Source organism: Tupaia chinensis, unplaced genomic scaffold (assembly GCF_000334495.1).
Source record: "Tupaia chinensis unplaced genomic scaffold, TupChi_1.0 Scaffold000365_1, whole genome shotgun sequence".
NCBI classification, from domain to species: domain Eukaryota; kingdom Metazoa; phylum Chordata; class Mammalia; order Scandentia; family Tupaiidae; genus Tupaia; species Tupaia belangeri.
In genome coordinates, this window is record NW_006159862.1 from 1344401 (window position 1) to 1364650 (window position 20250).

The 20250-nt window shown below is 49.9% G+C and overlaps 1 protein-coding gene and 1 pseudogene across 4 annotated transcripts in view; both read right to left on the bottom strand.

Annotated features, from left to right (window-relative positions):
• SPECC1 (sperm antigen with calponin homology and coiled-coil domains 1) overlaps window positions 1-20250 on the bottom strand; it is a 362600-nt gene that overhangs the window by 32527 nt on the left and 309823 nt on the right. The gene's annotated exons all lie outside the window — the stretch shown is intronic.
• Window positions 8020-9351, bottom strand: LOC102489241 (60S ribosomal protein L4 pseudogene; annotated as a pseudogene).

The following is a 20250-nucleotide window of genomic DNA, read 5'->3' on the forward strand; positions in this document are numbered from 1 at the left end:
AGCAGGAAGGCCACACTGAGACTACCCAAGAAAAGGGGGCAAGTGTCCTATCTTAAAGAAGAAAAAAGAAAGAAAAGAGAACAAAAGGAGTTACTAGGGCAATTCCAGATCTACTCAGCTAATCAGTTCCAACATCTGGGCCAGGAAATGCTTCTCTTCATGTAAACCACAGTCGCCATATTTCAGACATTCTACAGTTCTGCTGGCAGATACGGAAGACGACCAGCTCTGATACGTCATATTGTGCTCATTCCAAAAATATTATGCTACCAAGTAAAAACGGTACCTTTCTTATCTCTACGTGGAGCAACCCTAGTTCTAGTCCTCTGAATGCCACTTGAAGCTGTCTCTAATAGTTTTTTTTTTTTCAGTTGCTATAGGGTGTACACACTCGCTGGAGACAGAGAGAAAGAGAGTGAGATACCATTCCCAGGGGGGTCCCTTCTCCTCCAATCTTCTCTCAGGATTTTGGGCACGTGTGCACATGTACCTGGGATGTTTTTCAAGCTGCCACGCCTGGGACAACCACCACATATTTGGCCATGTGAGATTCAGCTGCCTTAACCTCCACGCCACCAGCGGGCCCAAAGCTGTCCCTCATCCTATTTGAGCATGAGCCCTCTCCACAAGCCCCAGCTGGCTGAACATGAAGGTGTGCGTGCGCTGACGACGTGGCACGTGAGACCAGTACCCATCTGCAGGGCGCAACCCCATCTCAACAGCTGCTTTGCTGCCGGGATCATTACAAGCGTGGTTTGTTACTGGTCACCGAGGGATATTTTCACGGGCTCTGAAGCAGGTTCTCGTGACTAGGAGCTAGCTGATGTGGCGTGGACTGATTCGCTAACGCTCGCGCTTTCCCACAGATGGAACGTGAATCACAGAGAAGAGGTGATTTACGCTTTCTCAGACTGCTCTCGCTCTTGCTTCATTTTGGAAAAGACGCATCTCTTAAATCTCTGCTCCCATGCACAGAGCTCTGTGAGCCGAGTGGTATGCCGGACTCTCGTCGCAGAGCGGAGAGCACCCGGGAGGCGGAGGACCGAGCAGGCTGGCCTCCCCCAGAAGGGAGTCTGGGCCTCCTCGGGGCCACAGCCTTCCAGGAGGTCCTGCAGACAGGGCTGCGGAGGGCGGTCACAGACCAGGCACGACGATGATATCGCATGGCCTTCACAGTGGCTCTTGATGGTGGTTTCCCGGACTAGAACGGCACCCAGCTCCGGGGCAGCCGACAGCTAGGCAGAGCACGCAGACCCCAGTCCCACTGCAGTGACCGGGGAAGTCAACGAGACCATGGCAGGAAGGGACTGGCCCGGCGCAGTGGGTACTGGGCAGAAAGACAAGTATGTCGGGTATGGGTGGCTGGGCTGGTCCCAGAACCCCAGAAACAAAGGGGAGTGCTTACTCTAGGTCCCACCCCTGGATGGGGATGAAAAGCCCATTTCCAGCTAGCGATGATGGGGACAGGCTTCGGCTTTGGAGCAGAAGGCGAGTCCTGACGAGCCGGCCAGCAACAGTCCTCAGTGGACAAGGGCTCAATGAAGCTCCAAGTAACCGCAGGACGCGCTCCTCTTCCCAGTTACCCTTCCTGTGAATCTCAGGGGTTCATCGGTGGAACACGAGGAAGGGACAGCACGGCTGCCTACAGGAAATCCGATCAAGGGTTCCCCTTGATGCTGCTCCTGAATAAATCCAGCTAGGGTCACTGCTGCCCTTGAGGGGCGGTCGGCGCCCGGGGAGCGGGATTCCGGGTGCCGGCTCCACCGGTGTCCAGACCCGGTGCCAGTTACACGGTGCTCACTTGAGAGCCAGTTGCACTGTACTCGGTCATGCTCAATTAAAAAGAAAAGAAGGGAGAGAGGAGGAAAGAGGGAGAGAGGGAGGGAGGAAGGACAGACAGACAGACAGACCCTGAGCCCCTGAAGGAGACGACGTGTAGCTTTCACACTGTACTCGGTCTCGGCCACAAGGCTGAGCAGCGATGGTGCCGTCCTGCGTGCCGGCATGTGCAAGTCTGTACTGCAGGACCGACTGGGCTGGCGGGGCAGGGAGAGATGACGGCACAGCTGACACAGTGCTCTACAGCTCGACCCACATGCAGAGGTCCCAGGTTCATGCCCCGCGGTCTCCATGTACCTGTCAGTGCATTTGGGGTGACCGAGTGGACTGTGACGTGAAGACCCTGTCTGGGATGCCTGTTTTTCTCACTCATGGAGAAATAAACATGCTTAGAGGGAGAGAGAGATTTCCTGGAGGTGAGGGGAAAGGGCGACAACAAAAACTGGCTGTTTATTTTCCCAAGGGAGGTGACTGCCCCTTATTGCAAATTATCCTTCATTTTTCTCTAGGATATAAACCCCTTAGAGATATTTCTGAGTGGTATATAGAACTTTCTGGTGGAAGTCTCAGATATTAAAAAAAGGTAAGTTTCCCAGCATCTCCCAAACAGGTTATGTTTCTAGAAGCTCTTCAAACATACAGAATGTTGTCCATCTCGGCGCAGCAAAAGTCATTTGAGAAACAGGAACTGGTAACAAAGAAACCCAAACCCTAATTGCGGTGCCTCTCCAAGACCATCCTCTTGGAGTGCATGGGAGTGGCGTGGAGGGCGCGGGAGGGTGAATGCGCAGGCAGCTCTCCTAACGTACTGGGGCAGAAGCAAGGCGGCCTCCACAACCCACAGCGCTTGCTTCTGCGCGGTGCCGTTTCATTGGCCTTTCGTTGCCTGGAAACACCAACACTGGGAAAACACGCATGGGGGCTCAGAAGCTGCGGAGCATGCGCGGGACGTGTCCTGTGCTGAACTGCCCAGAGGACACCGCCGGGCCTGCCGCCGGCTGGCCATATTCCCACCACTCCTCCTCCTCCTCTGACGATCCATTCACTCGTTTCCTCCAGTGGATTTCTATGCACGACTGACTGTGTGCTAAGTGCGAAAGTTTTAATTAAGTTCAAAAGAGAAGAGTAACTGAGGCCAGGCCGGGTGCAGGACCGGGTGCTGTAGTCCCGCTCCTCAGGTGTCTGGGGCAGGAGGATGGAGACATAATGAGACCCTGTCTAAAAAAAAATAATAACAAAAGAGCACGTGTGTGGGAAAAGGCGGGAGACCCATTAGAAAAGGGGCACGCTGTCCCCGCAGGGCTGTCTCGGGCTCATGGTGATCTAAACATCCTCACTCCCAGAGTCTCTCAGGCAGTGAGACCTTTTCTTGATAGGTCTTTGTTGTTTCAGCTGTGGAATCAGACCGCAGCTGCGTTTTTTGGGAAAAATGAAACAATTTATAGATCATAGAGGATAAAAGAAGATCATTTCTTGCTAAGGGTCAGTGTTTGTAGAAGAGCCCAGGGAGGACCAAACTTCCTTTAAGATTCGGTGAGAGAAAGAACAGAGCACATGCCCAGAGAAGGGTTCGTGTGAAATCCCCACAGAGGCAGCCTCCACGCCCTTCCCTGCACACGTGTTCGGTGTTGATTCCTTGCCTGGGACAGCTGTTTATACTCGCCTGATTCTACAGTCATATCTCAGCTCCAATCTGATAAATCTTGAGCCACCTGGTAAACCTCGAGCCATCTGGTAAACCTCAAGTGGGCTTGTCTTGCCATGGAGAGCAAAGCTGTGCGCCATGGACTTAGGAGACCTGAAAACAGACTTTGGGGGCCCCTTCTCAGCTCAGGTTCCTCCTTTCTTCCCCCCCATCCCGTAGAAGAGGCTTTCCAGCTACCCGATCAGATCACGGCCTCCCCAGCAGTGGGACGCTGTGCTCCCCAGCTCTCCCTGCTGCGATAGGGAAACTATTGCGGGGCAGAGGGTGGAGATGGGGGTCACCTCCAGAGGTTCCTTTCTTTCTGGGGGGTTGTCCTGTGCAGCCTGTGGTCTAGAGATAAACTCTAGATGAGTACGATGAAAAATCCAAATTAAAGCAATGTTAGACGAAAATACAAAAGGATGAGTTTATAACTTTGGGGCAGAGAAGGCCATCTAAGCCACAAGCTGTAAAGCATAAAAGAAAGAATTCAGAAGTCTGACACAGAAATAAGTTTCTGTATGACAAAAATTAAATTCTTTTTTTTTTTTTGAGAGGTTTTTGCTATAGGGAGTGTGCATTTGCCTGAAAGACAGAGAGAGAGAGAGAGACAGAATGTGAGAATTGATCCCCCAGGGGGGATGGCCACTTTGCGATCCCTTCTCCTCCATTCTCCTCTCGGGATCTTGGGCATGCACACATGCGTGCCCGGTGTGAATTTAAGCCACGGGGTCCGGGACTCGAACCGTGGTCGACTACATGGGAGTCCAGCGACATAGCCATTACGCCAACTGCTGGTCCCTACAAAAATTAAAAACAGTATGTAAAAGGACTTCAAAGTTTGTGGAAAGATGAAATTAAAATATGTGTTCATTTTGGTACAAAAAATTTAATCCAATAATCCAATACTCGGACCAATATTCAGAAAATATCATTAAGAGATAAATAACTCAAGGAAAAATTGGCAGAGAATCTGGGGTATACTGAAGAGGGAAGACAAACAGTATGAAACCTGTTCTGTCTCAGAGCAGATGTTCAGTCTCCCCAGAAAACAAAAACAGCGCAACATTTTCACAATCGTCAAACTGGCAGAAATGAAAAGGAGTGTTCATTCATACAGTTAGTGAAAATGGGAGGAAATGGCATTCTTGTATTGGCCGATGGGCATATAAAGTGGCATAGGATTTTAGGCAGGCAACTGGAAGCACTTTTTTAAAAATAGAAATATGAACTGACCCAGTAATACCACATCTAGCTATCTGCTATAGAGGAAATAGTTATGCAGAAATGTTCACTGCAGCATTATTACACAGAATGGGGAACTGCAAATGTCCTGTTTACCAATTAGGCTGAATAAACTTTTTTTGGGGGGGAGGGTCTTTTTTGTTTTTGGAGAGATTTTCGCTATAGGGCGCGTGCTCTCGCCAGACAGACAGAGACAGACAGAGACAGAAAGCGAGAAATCACCCCCCAGGGGGGATGGTCACGCCGCAATCCCCTCTCCTCCATTCTCCTCTCGGGATCTTGGGCACACACGCACACGCGCCCGGCGTGAGTTTTAAGTCACCGGGTCCGGGACGTGAACCGCGGTCGACTATGTGGGAGTCCAGCGACATAGCCATTACGCTAACGCTGGTTCCTGGCTGAATAAACCTTTAAGGAAATTTTATTAAAAAATCCAAAACTAAGTTTTCTAATCTGTAGACACTCCTATGAAGGTCAAGGAGAAACTCAATGTTCTAGTCTTTGATGGGTATGTCATAAGAAACGGCTTCTAGACAGTTTGGTGTTTTTCACTAATTATCCAATAAATGCTAACCAAGAGGGTTGGTCCTACACTTTCCTATATTGTTTGGAGAGGTTTTGCTATAGGGCACGTGCGCTCGCCAGAAAGACAGAGAGACAGAAAGCGAGAAATCACCCCCCAGGGGGAATGGCCACACTGCAATCCCTTCTCCTCTGTTCTCCTCTCGGGATCTTGGGCACGCATGCACACGCGCCCGGCATGAGTTTAAGCCACCAGGTCCGGGACTCGAACCGCAGTCGACTACGTGGGAGTCCAGCGACATAGCCATTACGCTAACTGCTGGTCCCTATTTCTTTATCTTTAATTGCTAGAGGGTGTGTTCACTCATCAGGGAGAGACAGAGAGCAAGAGAAGGAGAAAGCACCCTCTCAATATGGCATGGTCATGCCATAATCCCCTCTCCTACATTTCTCTTCCTTTTGGAAGTTTGGGCACATGCACACACACACACCCCACACATGTGCCTAGCATGTTTTCCAAGGGGCTGGGGCTGAGATTCATAATGCAACCAGCCATGTAAGATCCTGCTTCCTTTAACCACTAGGCTATAGGGTCAATCCTATGTATTACATTCACCATGAAGAAAAAGAATACACGCTAATATTTTAATAATATTACATACTAATATTAATGACAAAAAACAATGAAAATGAAAAGACTGACATGAGAAAACTTCAGAAAGTTTGTGGAAAAAAGAAATTAAAATATGAATTCATTTTGGTACCAAAAAATTGAAATCCATGTATCTTTTTTTCCATAATATATATTTCCACGAGTTTTATGAAGATCCCTCATCTAGACAAAATAGGCCAATGCAGATTCCACAGTAATGAATGTATAAGAGTCCTTGTGATTCTATAATTCCGTGTCACACACATGATGGAGGAATGCCCTCTCTTGTTCTTTACAATAACACGATACCCTGCAAGGCAGACCCATGTGAGAAGGTTATGGGTTTGCATCTGGAGACCTCCCTGAACACACTGGGCACTTGCGTGTGCCTAGGACCTAGGGCTGATGGAAGGTGGGGTGGACTGCAGTGTGAAGACCCTGGTGAGGTGTGGTCTCTGTTTCTCTCTCACTTATGGAAGAAAGAAAGAAATGTAAAAAATGATTTTGAGGAAGAAAATGTAAAGACTTGGCTGTAGATGAGGGAAGAAGAATGCAGTTAAAATTTTTCTAGAAAGGTAGGCTAGAGACCTTAATTTTTCTTTCTTTCTTTCTTTTTTTTTTTCTGTGATAGATTAAGATGGCTACAGATTATTTAGAATCCTCCACTTGAGAGGTAGAGTCTGGTACTCCTGCCTTTGATTCTCAGTAACTTGCCACTTGAGACTTCTAAGGTCAGGTCATGAGAAGCCTTGGCATTTCTTTGCAGGACTCTGGGAACACTCTCTTTGGGACCTCTGGGTCCCTGATACATGTAGAAATCCACACTAGCTAAAGACAGTGTGAACCAGCCTTGGGGCCTAGTGGTTAAGGGAGCCAGATCCTGCATGGCCAACTGCAGTCCAAATCTTGGCCCTGGCAGCTGTGAAACACCCCAGGGCACGTGCATGCATATCCCAAACCCCAGCAGGATGAAGGAATGGAGAAGGGAGTGTGATGTGACCATGTCCCACGGAGGTGCTTTCTCTCTCTCCCCATCTGTGTCTGTCTCTCCTTGGCGGAAGCATGTGCCAGCAGGCGTATACATTTAAAACAAAGAGAAATTCTTCCAACGAACGAACAGGCTGTGTGAAGGGAGAATGGCCGACCCCCAGCTATTCCACCCTCAGTGTTTGATTACCCAGATGTCTGCGGATTGCAGATCTGTGAACAAAGTAAACCCTGTGGCTATCCTAACCCAACTATCCTAACTCCCAAGCTTAGGAGTGGTCGGTTAGGCAGGTGCAGGTAACCAGAGCGCCGTGCTTTATTTCTCTACCAACGGCTGCCAAGGGCAGAATCGTACTCGGGCGACAGTGGGAACCACCCCTCTGTCTCCCCAAGCAGATAACTTGGGGTTTCCTTGGACTGCCTTCCATCGAGATCCTGTGCATGTTTTTGCTTTAGTCTTTTATTTCCCTAAGATACTATATGGTGGGTCAGCCTGTGGCTTGGTGGTTAAGACGGCTGGATTCCACACGGCCAAATGCACAGAGGGACACACTGAGTGCTTGTGTGTGCCCCAAATCCCCGACGGAGCGAGAGATGGAGAAGTGACTGTGGAGTGAGGGTTCCCCAGGGGTGCTGCTTTCTCGCTTTCCCTCTCTCTGTCTCTCTCTGATGAGCTCATGTGCTCTCTGGCAAAAAAAAAAAAAAAAAAAAGCCAATGTTAAAAAAAAGATTGGGGACTAGCAGTTAGCGTAATGGCTATGTCGCTGGACTCCCACGTAGTTGACTGCGGTTCGTGTCCCGGACCCGGCGGCTTAAAACTCATGCTGAGCGCGTGTGCGTGCGTGCCCAAGATCATGAGAGGAGAATGGAGGCGAAGGGATTGCGGCATGGCCATCCCCCCTGGGGGGGGATTTCTCGCTTTCTGTCTGTGTCTCTCTGTCTGGCGAGCGCACGCGCCCTATAGTGAAAACCTCTCAAAAAAAAAAAGTTTGTATATGGCTTAGATTTTAAGATTATGATTTTTTTCCATGTTTTAAACTGCTGCTTTGAACAAGATGTTTATTCAACATAAGCTGTCCAAAATGATGTAACCTTGACAGAAGAAACAAATGTAGGGGTTTAAGCAGCAGATTTCTTTTCTTCTGTGGTAAGTTTCTTTTCGGCTGGCTTCTTTTCAGCTGCTGGTTTCTTATCAGCCGCTGGCTTCTTGGTAGCTGCAGCCCTTTTTCCCACCAAAGGCTTCTGCTGCTGCTTAGCACTAACTCCCCTTCCTTTCTCCCCTACCACAGGCTTCTTGGCTGCAACCCCCTTCTCATCAGCTCTGGCTTCTAGCGCTGCGGCCACTTTGGCCAGCTGTTTCTTGTGATTCCTGGCCTGGCGAAGAACAGTGCTCCGGCGCCTGGTCTTCGCGTACGGGTTCAGGTTCAACACGATGCTCAGGTGTTTCAGTGGATTCCTCTTCAGGACTCTGCGAGGGATCTTCTTGCATGGTGCTCAGAGGGCTTTTTGGATCTCTGGACTTTTCAAGATCCTGCTGAGGTCCGCGTTCATCATCTTGGGCATGGGAAGGTTAGAGGTACTCCCAAGGGAAGCGGATTTCCGCCAAGTGCCATACAATTCATCTAACTTCCGGAAGGCACTTTCAGTCCAAATGCAGAAACGTCCCACATGCCCACCGGGAGCGAGTTTCAAGATGCTCTTTGCTTACATTGAGCAGAACGATTCCAGGGGTGTTTCTGAAGGCCTTGCTGACACCGCTGTCCTCGTTACAGATGATGCAGGGTCCCCGCGCTGGAAACGACGGCGGTTTCTCAGTTTGCCCTTGCCAGCTCTCATGCGCTGAGAGGCATAGGCCTTTTTGGTATCATTCCAGGCCTTAAGTTTCTTTAGAAGCAAAACAGCTTCCTTGATCTTCTTATAGCCTTCAACTTTATCTTCAACCACCAAAGGAAGTTCAGGAACTTCCTCAGTACGATGACCTTTAGACATGACTGGAGCTGGTAAAGCCGAGGCAGCAGGGCGGAACGATGGCATACCACTTTTGGGTAGTGTTCACTCTGCGGTGCCAACGCCACCAGGTCTTGGTGCAAACATGCGACCTCCTCGACACGGATTTCCAAAAGCACCCTGGCCAGAACGGTGAGTCCCACCACCTCGGACTCTGGGAATCCGAGCCACAGCTCTCCCAGCACCCCAAGAGTCAGCACTGGTCTGACGACCTGCTAATTCACTGGCAGCACAGGGCTGTCTGTTATTTTTGCAAGTTGGTGTGAACCAAGTTCGCGATACCTGGTCAGACGGGAGCCTTGAATACCGCGGGCATGGTGACATGTTTGCCAGACGACTCCTCCTTAGAGTACACTGATATTGGATGAGCACATGCCATGGCAGGGAGAGGAGAGGACCACGCTCCTCTTGACCCGGTGGCTCCCACAGGAAAATGGAGTTTATGATCATTTTAAGATTATGAAATCTTAAGATTTTATATGGCTCATTATCTCTCAAATCAAGTAGGACAACTTCTGCTTATCTTTCATTTAAATTCTGCCAGAAGGCCGGTGTGTTTGACAGAGAAAGAGAGAGAGAGAGCAAGAGAGAGAGAGAGAGAGAGAGAGCGAGAGAGAGAGGAAGGAAGTCCCCCCTCATGGGGAATGGTCACGCCACAATCCTTTCTCCAGCTGTCCCTCCTTCAGGGACTTTGGGCGTATATGCACATGCACCCGGCATGTTTCTCAAGCCAGTGGGTCTGGAATGTGAACTGCGGGGTCAGCCATGTGGGCTCTGGCTCCCTTAACCACTAGGTGACAGAGACTGCCCCTGCTTACCTTTTAAGATTAAAAAAAAAAAATGTGGACTTGCTCAATTAGTCAAGAAATGCCTTTAACACTCTTACACAGGAGCCCTTAAAGCCATGTTTTGACTGTCTTTGTCGGGGCTAGCCCGGGGGGAGACAGCGGGTGAGATGGTTAGGAAGAAGCCTTGCCCACCACAGCTTCATGGGCTATTTCCAACCTAGGCAGACCCTCGTTCCCGACTCAAAAAAAAAAAACCTTCCTTCTTTTTTATTCTAAGTGAATTTTTAATTATTTTGTTAAATTCAAGGACAAAGAATTCTGTTGGGATTTTAACCAAAATTGTATCAAATTTAGAAATTAATTTGGAATCATTCAGTCTTTTTTTTTTTTTAATTTATTTCTTCCAGGAGTGACAGAGAAACAGAGAGACAGCACTCCCAACAGGGTCCTGAGGCTGAGATCCAGCCCTAGTTTAAGCCAGCCCCAGAATGACGGCACACATGTGTCCTGCACACTCGGGGGGGTCTCTGGCTCAAATCTGGAACTTTCCCTGTGGGTGAGCCTCGCAGGGCCACGTTTTACACTGGCCACCGTAGGGCCTGGGGCAATTTACTTTTCGAATGATCTCTCCTCACCCTCTTTACCCCACGGAAGGAACTGAGGTCTGAGCCTGGAAAACAGTAGGCTGGAGGGCCATGGTTAGCTCATCGGCAAGGCCTGCCCTTTGCTGTAGGCGGCGAGGACCAAGGGCAAGTTCCAGGGCATCAGAGGGGAAAAAGCTCCTTTGCGGGCGAGTGTCCCAGGACAAGGTGTCTGCTCTGCCTCTAGTAAGGCCGAGGCAGATCCCGCAGCCCCTCCCTGGAGGGAGCAGGGGACTGGTTGGGGTTCCCTCGTCCTCGCTTCCTCCTCACCTTCGTCCTCTATCACTAACCGACTCAGAGTCCTCACCCACGAGAATCCCCACCCATGACATTTCCTCCCTGATTCTCTGGCCTTGGCACCTTGGACCCATAGTCTGGCTTCACTGTGAGCACGGGGCCCTGCCACCTGACACCGCCTGACACCTCCTGCCCCATCGGGCTGGACATAATCCCTCTGCCCCAGTAGCTCAACCAGCAGGGCTGGGTTCGCACCGCCAACCCGGTTCCATGCCGACTCTGGTTCTCGTACGGACACCCTTGAGCTCCTGTTCCAGACGGTCCCATCCATCTCCTATCCCCTGGCCCAGACCATGCACTGGCCCAGGGGACAGAAACGTGGCTCTGGAATTTTCTTGCTGTCTTTTCCTCTGTTGCTGTTCTGTGGTGCTGACCAGCTCATTTCCATGTGTTTCCCTCTTCTCTTCTGCTTACTTTTCCTAAAAACAGATCCTTGTTATCCACAGCTCTGCTGGCTCTGCTCATATCGGAGTCCCGTCACCGCCTTCGGGGCTCAGTGATCTGTTGGCACTCCTACACCCCATTGTTCCTGAGCTGACAGTGTATCTGTATACACCAGTTCTCCGAGGAAATGTTTTAAAAAACCTTCTTGGGCCTAACGGTTAAGGCATGGACTCCCACACGGCCGACCATGGTTCGAGTCTCAGCCCTGGCGGCTTGAAAACCATGCTATGAGCGAGCGTGTGCATGTCCAAAATCCCAGGGGGAGAGCAGAGGAGAAGGGACTGTGGTGTGGCCATTGCCCTTGGAGGGGTTAATTCTCACTTTCCTTCTCACAGTCTTTCTGGTGAGCACATATGCCCTATGGCAAAAAACTTTAAAAACCAAAAACAAATAACTTCTTATAAACTCCTCGTATGACTGGTTCGGTTCTGTAGGCTGGGAGCAGAGTCCAACCCAGGTTTCTTACGTGTGTAATTGTGGTCAGCAGACATGTCAGGCCCCTCCACATGTGAGGGGCTGAGGGCCACGGAAACACGAGGTGTGTTCCAGTCCGTGTGGCACACACACGCAGAGCAGGCCAGGCAAGACGAACCGGGGCCTGGGATGGGAGGAGACGCGAAGCTCGGCAGGAATGAGCAGGCCTCACCGTCTCCCGAGTAGTTTTGGGAACCCCGGAGACAAAAGTCTGGGTCTTCACTCTCTCTTTCTCTTACTGAGCTGATAACCAGGTTAACAAAACCTTGATTAGCTAAAACGTCAACTACCCTAAAGAGGAAAAATGCTGACCCCGATTGTGACCAGCCCCTCCATCGCTGTGGCTGCTGTGTGTGACTGTGACTTCAGGAAGGTGACTCAGCTTCTCTGGCCTCGAGCTCCCTCGTCTCTCAGCTGAGGTGGCTGTACCCTTTCTGCGGTTTGGAAATGATCAGTTACGGAACTTTTCCTTCCAACGAACATCTCAGCGGGAACTTTTTAAAGCAGGGTCAGAAAACCACAACACTCAGTGGTCTGTCCCTCTGTGTGCATCTCATATCGTTCCATGTGGCTGCCGCTAGCTACGTGTGGCTTCTTGTTTTTTTTTTTTTAGGTTTTTGCTGTAGAGGACGTGCACTCACCAGTGAGAGACAGAGAAAGTGAGAAATCACGCCCCCTGGGGGGATGGCCACACAATGATTTCTTCTCTCCATTCTCCTCTCAGGATCCTGGGCATGCACGCGCATACGGCCAGCGTGATTTTTAAGCTGCGGGTCCAGGAGTTGACCTGTGATTGGCCATGTGGGAGTCCAGTGCCTTAACCACCACGCCACCTGCTGGCCCCTGCAGGTGGATATTTAGTTAGTTTAAATTACATTCAGTAAAGAGTCAGTTTCTCAGTCATCTTAGCTACCCTTGAAGCACACGATAGACCACGTGTGGCCTGTGTCTGCTGGACTGGACAGAGCAGAGTTAGAGCATTCCCACCATGATGAAAATATCCTTATTATCTTGAGACGGGGTCTTGCTAGGTTGCTCTGCCTGGCCTCGAACTCTCGATTGTTCTGCCTCAGCCTCCCACGGTGCTGGACTACAGGCATGCATATCACCACGCCTGGCTCTGAGCGTGTAGATATATTTCTCCCCCTTTTATACCAACGGTAACATGTCCTGCACTTACAAAGATAAGCAGAGACAGGTCCTCTCCTTACACGAGAAACAGTTACTGTGAACGACTGAGACTGGATTCTGAGGCCAGCCAGTAAGTGAAGCCCTGGCCCTGTCACGTGCCAGGGAGATGATGAGCAGTTTTGATCTTTGACATGCTTTCGTCTCCTTAGCCTTCAAATGTACAGAGCGGGCCAGCCCCGTGACGCGGCGGCTAAGTGCTATGCAGCGGGGCGCCAGCTCCCACATGGCGATCACAGTTCAATCCTGGCCCTGGTGGCTCGAAAAACATATTGGGTGCATGCGGATGCACGCCCCAAATCCTGACAGGATGGAGAAACAGAGGAAAAAGGATCGAAGCATGGCCGCACCCCACTGGGAGGTGCTTTCTCTCTCTGACCGGAAAAAAAAAAAAAAAAAAGGTGTTTATTTTGGTCAAAAAAATCAAAATCCAGGGACCAGGAGGTGGCGTAATGGCTACGTCACTGGACTCCTATGTAGTTGACCGTGGTTCAAGTCCCAGACCTGGTGGCTTAAATTCATGCCGGGCGCGTGTGTGTGTATGTGCCCAAGATTGAGGGAGGAGCATGGAGGAAAAGGGAGTGAGGTGTGGCCATTCCCCCCCTGGGGGGTGATTTCTCGCTTTCTGTCGCTCTCTGTCTTTCTGGTGACTGCACGTATCCTATAGCAAAAACCTTTCAAAAAAAAAAAAAAAAGATCAAAATCCATGCCTTACTTTTTCATATGTACCCTGTGGACTCCCAGGCACACACATGCACACGTGTGGGATGATTGTCACAGATTCTGTGAGACTGGCCTCAGAGAGCTCGCCCACCCCGCACTCCACCCCCGACAACATCCGAGTCACGCTTTCCCTGTCACAGAGTGGGTGCCCTCCTGTGACTGGCTCACGTCACATGGCATGGTGCCTTCTAGGCACTGAATCTGACCCACATTTTTCATCTGGAAAGATCAGCTCTTTCTACACGGATATTCCGCTGGTAAGGAAGGAAGTCCCCCGCCTCCCCATCACTACCACCTCCGACTGGAATATGAAATCCTCCTGGTCCTCAAGGAAAAGGACAGTTTTTTTGGTCACCAAGGACTTGGGCTCCAGGGTTCTCTAAACCATAAAGGTCCACAATAAAGGATTACAGGTTAAGAGGTAAGGACGGGGAGAGCGAGAGTGGAGCCTTGGGTCGTTACAGAGGGAGAGTAGGGCCCAGCAGAAGCCCAGCGGGCAGCTTGGAGGAGGTGTCTAGGGCTGTGAGGAGCATGTGGGAAGACCAGGAACTTGGCAACCCTGCAGGCTGAGGGTCCACACCTGCCTCCTCTGCCCTGCCAAGTCCCTAGGAAATGCAGGAGACTAATCAGGAGGACTGTCAGGGCCCCTTGAGTCTCCCGTTAGAGCACCTGCCCTGAGGTGGCTTAGACTTCTGGCCGTCCAGGGCCATCTGAAGGAAGCGTCGCACTGACACCTGCCCAGGGAGGCTGGATGGCATGGCGGGGATGGCCCATGATGCTGGCCCTCGTGAGAGGGTGGGGGTTTGTGTCTGGAGATCTGCTTCAGTACCCAGGCATGTGTGTACCCATGGTCCAGGGCTGGCTGGCACTGGGGATGGATCCTGGTGTATGTGGGGGTACTGTCTCTTTGTCTCTCTTACTCATGAAAAAGAGAAACAAACTTTAAAAAGAGACAAGAGGTAAAGAAAAACCCACCTCTGCCGATTTACACATTTCTTTCACACACAGGGGTCTTCAAAAAGTTCACGGGTGTGCTGGCTCTGTGGCACAGGGGTAATGTGCTGCTAACATGAAGCTGGTTTCCACGTGGAGACCACGGTTCGAGTCCCTGACCCAGCTGGTCTGAGACACGCTCACAGAGTGCCGAAGGTCCAATGGGCTGGAGCACTGGAGGAGGGGACTGTAGGGTGCTCAGACATTGGGGAGAGTGCTCATCTCTCTCTCTCTCTCCTTCATGCATATTAATAAAAAAGGAGAAATAAAGGTTCACAAAGAAGGAGTATTATGAAAACACTATGTGTGAATTTCAGAATGACTTGTACCAAAATACACTAGTATTTTAAGTCTCCTTTTCCATGAACTTTCTGAGGTTCCCTTACAGATATTAATAGAAATGTCAGATGTCATGCCAGTTTCAGGAAGGAAAAATAGGATTTTAAAAATAAAATGTTGTAAAAATGTTTCCTCCTACAAGGCGCTGAGGCTGTTTACTGAAATGCTTTGTCCTCTGTCCTCCGTTAGGCCCGTCACCCCTCCCTGGCTGAGGCACGGCGATCAGGCCTGCCCGATCCAGTCCCGACCCTTATCTTGCCAGCATGAGGGAAAAGCAGGCCGTGGTATCTGCGCTGCTTCCTCTCCACCCCCAGGACAGCATGAAAGTCCATTTAGATAATAACAGTCCCAAGTGGATCTGCACTGAGCATTTGCCCACTCTCTTCTCACACCATGTTCATTCGGGAAAAGTTTCGGCTTTCAGAGGCTGAGTCCGGTCTTGCCGAGGACGGGGGGTTAATGAGCAGCTGAGGGTTCATCGTTCAGTATAAACTCAACTTGGTCTCGGCACAAAATTCTTTAGAATAAATTTGTTAGTTATTACATATTATTTTCTTAGGAAGCACATCCAAAAATATAAAAGTGCTGTTTCCTTTTTTTTTTTTTTTTTTTTAAATTTCTCTTACTAAAAATATTCTATCTGGAGTGCTAGGGCATCTCAGTATGAACAAAATCGTGCTGCTCTGCTGAACTCAGTGGCTGATTTTAGGAATTATATCTCCCCATACAGGCGATGGGCATGAGTCTCATCAGGTGACTTCAGAGTCAGTAGGGTGTCCCCCCAAGTTTATTTTATGAAAGTGAGGGGCACAGAGAGAAGGACAAGCACCCTCACAGGGTCTCACACCGCAATGCCTGCCTAGCTCTTAAACAGCCGGATCCCGGGTGGGTGCCCAACATGTACACATCAACCGGGAACTGAACCCGTACCTTCCACGTGAATCTCGCGTCACCTGAACAGGGCATTAGCCAGCCCCCACTGAGGGGTGGGAAGCCAATGGGTAGGTGGTCTCCATCTGGAGGACCGAAGGGTCCCCGCTGTGAGTTCACTCCGCAGGAAGACCACGGCCCCTGAACCAGGATGAAGCAGGCAAGGAGAAAATGGACAGGAGACACGACACAGAAGAACCTCGAGGACACTAAGCTACGTGATGTGTCAGCCACAGAGGACACGTACAGGGCACCTCACAAAGTTCATGGAAAAGGGGAATTAAAGGAGTTCATTTTGATGCCAAAAAAAAAAAAAAGGAAGTCCACGCCTAGTTTTTTCACCTACGCGTCCACTGCAGCTTCCTGAAGACCCCTCCTGCTCACGAGGCTGTGGAGCTGAGGTGCCTGTGGTAGGCAGATTCACAGGGACAGGGGACGGCGGAGGTCGCAGGGCTGGCGGGGAGAGAACCGAGCGCTAGTGTCCAGTGGCTACGGATACTCCGTGTGGGATAGCGAAAGGCTCTGGGCCTAGCCAGTGGTGGGGGTTGCACATCAATGTCACCATGCCCGATGCGACCAGGTCATACGCTCACAAACAACGGAAGTGGTCCATGTCGCGGTGTGTGTATTTTGCCACAATAGAAAAAAATTGGCCCCAACCCAAACAGATCAAGAACGAGGGCAAAGCTGAGGGACAAGCACTAATAAAAGTGGCTATGCCAATTTCCTCTTACGAGAGCGAATCCTCCTCCCCACGTAAGTAAAAGTCTCTCACGAGTATCCCGCCCTACTTAGAAAACTTAAGTAACCTCGCCCGGTTACAATGAAAACTTCCTAATAACGTTTTGAAGTTGATGTTTAGTAGTTTTGCTTGCCTCTGTGTGTGCTTTAAGTTTATTTTTAATTAAAAAAATTAATGGCTTTTGCTACAGGGTGCATGCACCCACCCACCAGAGACAGACAGAGAGAAGGAAAGTGAGAAATCCTCCCTCAGGGGAAATGGCCACACTGAAATCCTTTTTCTTCCATTCTCCTCTCAGGATTTGGGCACACGCACACCCACACGTGTACCTGGCACTGAGTTTCAACCCATGGGGTCTGGACTCAAACCATGGTCGGCCACGTGGGAGTCCAGTGCCTTAACCACCACCTGCTGGCCCTGGTGTTCTTTTTTTTTTTTTTTTTAAAAAAGAAATCTTTTATTTAACTTTATTTATTTATTTAATTTGACCAGAGAGGAACAGAGTGTGTGTGGGGAGGAGAGTGAGAAAGCAAGCTGATAGGTCTGGGACTCGAACTGTGGTTGGCCATAAGGCAGTCCAGCGTCCTTAACCACCACGCCCCCTGCCGGCCCCAGCCCCAGTGTTCCAAGCTTGCTTATTTCTGTGAGTGAGTGAGTGTAAGAGAGTCCTGATGCTGCTCTCCACACCCAGCCTCAGCCCACCCAGAGCATACGCGCATGCTTGTCATACGCGGGGGGCTGTAAGATCTGGAACCTTCTCGTGTGGGTCTGCTCAAGGTCACTGTGTTCTGACTGCATGCCTGGCCCGCTCCGGCTGTGTTATTCTGTCCAGTGGCACCTCGGCACTGCCAGGACCTCGGCTCAGTCTGCAGACACATCACAGCCCGGCCGCCTCTCCACGTGTGTTGGAGACACGGATGCCGACTCCTGGGTGAGCCGCATCGAACTCCTCACTGCCGGCCCAACCTCCCATCCCTTCAGCGGCCAGGATGCAGTATAACCCCATCCCCTCCACTTCAGGGGGCTCCAGATTTGTTCCCGAGCCCTTCGAGTTCCTCCTACTTCCAGCCACAGCATTGGCTTTGGGTCCCACTGCTCCCCTGGGACGATGACCTGTCAACCCGGCCCATGCACCTCACAGCCCCTCTTCCATCCGCCCCAGGAAGCACCCCTGGTGCCTTCAGATTTCTGACCCATTCCTCATCAAAACAACTGCCTCCTTATGAAGCTTCACATAAAAAACCGAAGTTCTGATTGGAAAAGCTCTGTTTCCTCTGCTCAAACTGGACAGAAATGGAATGGCTCTATACGTCACGATTACCCCACCCTGCCTCTGACTCTCAGGCAAGACAACTGTGTTTTCCCATTTTTTTTTTTTTTTTTTAATTTTGCTAGAGGGTGCACGCACTTGCTGGGGAGGAGGGAGAAAAAGAGAGAAAAAGAAAGCACCCTCCCTCTCATGGGACTGATCACACTGCAATGTCTTCTCCTCCTTCTCTTCCCTCCTTTCAGGATTTTGGGCCAGCACCTACATGCACCCAGCGTGTTTTTCAAGCTGCCGGGTCTGGGACTCAAACCACATGGTAGGTCATGTGGGATCCAGCCACTTTAAACAGCACACCACTGACTGGCCTGCTTTTCCATCTTTTCCACCTTTACACCTTCCTATGTGTGTTGCAGAGGCCTGGAAATCAGGAAAGGGGAAACCAGGAAAGAAGTACGCTGAACACAGAAAATGAGATAGCAGGGCTAGAAGTAAAATATGTACTAATAGCCACGAGGAAACGGAAAATGTGACTGGGCTAAATTCCCCTCGCAGAGGGACTTTCGGATGGCCTGTAACGAAAGTATTTATAAGAAATACTCCTAAAAGGAATGAGTAAGAAAGGTTGAAAACAAAGGAAATACAAAGATTTATCAGACACGATCTAAACGTAAAGGACAACAGTGATAGGGGTATCTTAAAATGTAAGTATTCCAGATAAAAACGACTGATCGGAATAAAAGGTGGAACCGACTAGAGGACACAAGGGCCAGCGCAGGCCAGTATGGTGGTGCAGCAGGGACACGACACTCCATGATATCGAGGCCACGAGAAGGTGCCAGGTTTGTCCTGAGGTCCCTCTAGGCATGCCAGGCCGTGCGTGCAACTGTGACCCAGCATGGTGGAGGCTAAGGGTGGATTGTGGTGTGAAGACTCTGCTGGGGGTGTCTGTCTCTTCTTTCTCTCTCACTCTCATTGTTGCTCTCTCTCTGTCTCTCTCCAATGGAAGAAATAAACAGGCTTTAACAAAATACGTTACAGGGACCAGCAGATGGTGGGTTCCATCACTGGACTCCCATGTAATCAGCCGCAGTTCAAGTCCTGGACCCGGTGGCTTAAAACTCACGCCGGGTGCATGTGCGTGCGTGCCCAAGATCCTGGGAGGAGAATGGAGGAGAAGGGATTGTGGCGTGACCATCCCCCCTGGGGGGTGATTTCTCGCTTTCTGTCTCTAATGTCTCTCTCTGTCTGTCTGGCGAGCGCACGCGCCCTATAGTGAAAATCTCTCAAAAAAAAAAAAAAAACTCACTCCAGGCACATGTGCGTGCATGCCCAAGATCCCAAGAGGAGAATGGAGAAGGGATTGCGGCGTGGCCATCCCCCTGGGCGGTGATTCCTCACTTTCTCTCTGTCTTTTTGGGAGTACGCACCCTATAGCAAACATCTCTTTTAAAAGAAAAAATACATTACAAAATATCTATCTAGGAACCAGGTGGTAGTGCAACAGTGACCCAGCAGAACTTCTATGGGAGAGGTCCTGGGCTTGCATACCAGGCCCTCCCTTAGCATGTGCACATGCCTGTCATCCATGTCTGTGATCCAGGGTGGATTGTGGCATGAGGACACTGTCTAGGGTGGCTGTCTCTCTCTCTCTCAGAAAAAAAAAAAAACTTAAAAAAATAAATCTAACACAGAAACTCTTACAAATCAAAGAGTCTGATAAAAATACAACCGAGCAAGGGACTTCGACACACCTCACTCAGCGTTCAACAGAGCGACTGGGCCGTAGTGAAGGAGGGCACGTCTCCACGCCCAGAGTGAGCGCAGGGACCACTGCCCTGCATCGGCCACGTGTGCCACAGCCCTGGAGAGCCGGCGGGGCCTTGCCTTTCATCTGTGCAACGAAACGGTCCTTTTACCAAGAGAAGGAAGCACTCAAAGCCGGGGAAAAGTTCGGTTTTCAGTTTCAGAGGATGCAAAAATTGTCTGAAACTCTTAAATGACGGGATTCTCCACTTCTACCCTGCAAAATGTAACAACACTGAGTTTTTATTTAAAACATGCTCCCTGGTAAAGAATGAATTCTGCCACCATCCTGCCAGAGAAAGCAGGAAAATATCTAGGACATTTCTGACTATATTCATCCGATATACGGTCTTGTTCACTGACATCATAACAAAAAAACAGGGCCTTATTAGCAGAAAACTTCCACTAATCCAAGCAACAAGAAGTCGGTGTCCTACGACTGACAGTGTAAGCAACAATACGCTTGGCATTGAAGAACAGCTGTAACCAAGGAGACTTTCCCACAGGGCAATATACCGCGGCCAAGCTTGAATTCTGCCTCCAGAAATATAAGAATGTTTCCCCACTGGAAAATCTATTTATGTTGTTTAAAAAAAAAAAAGAGGAGAAAAAAGAAACCATATGGATAAGCTCAGTAAATGCCAAATAAGAATTTAATATAATTCTTTTTTAAATTTCTTTTTAG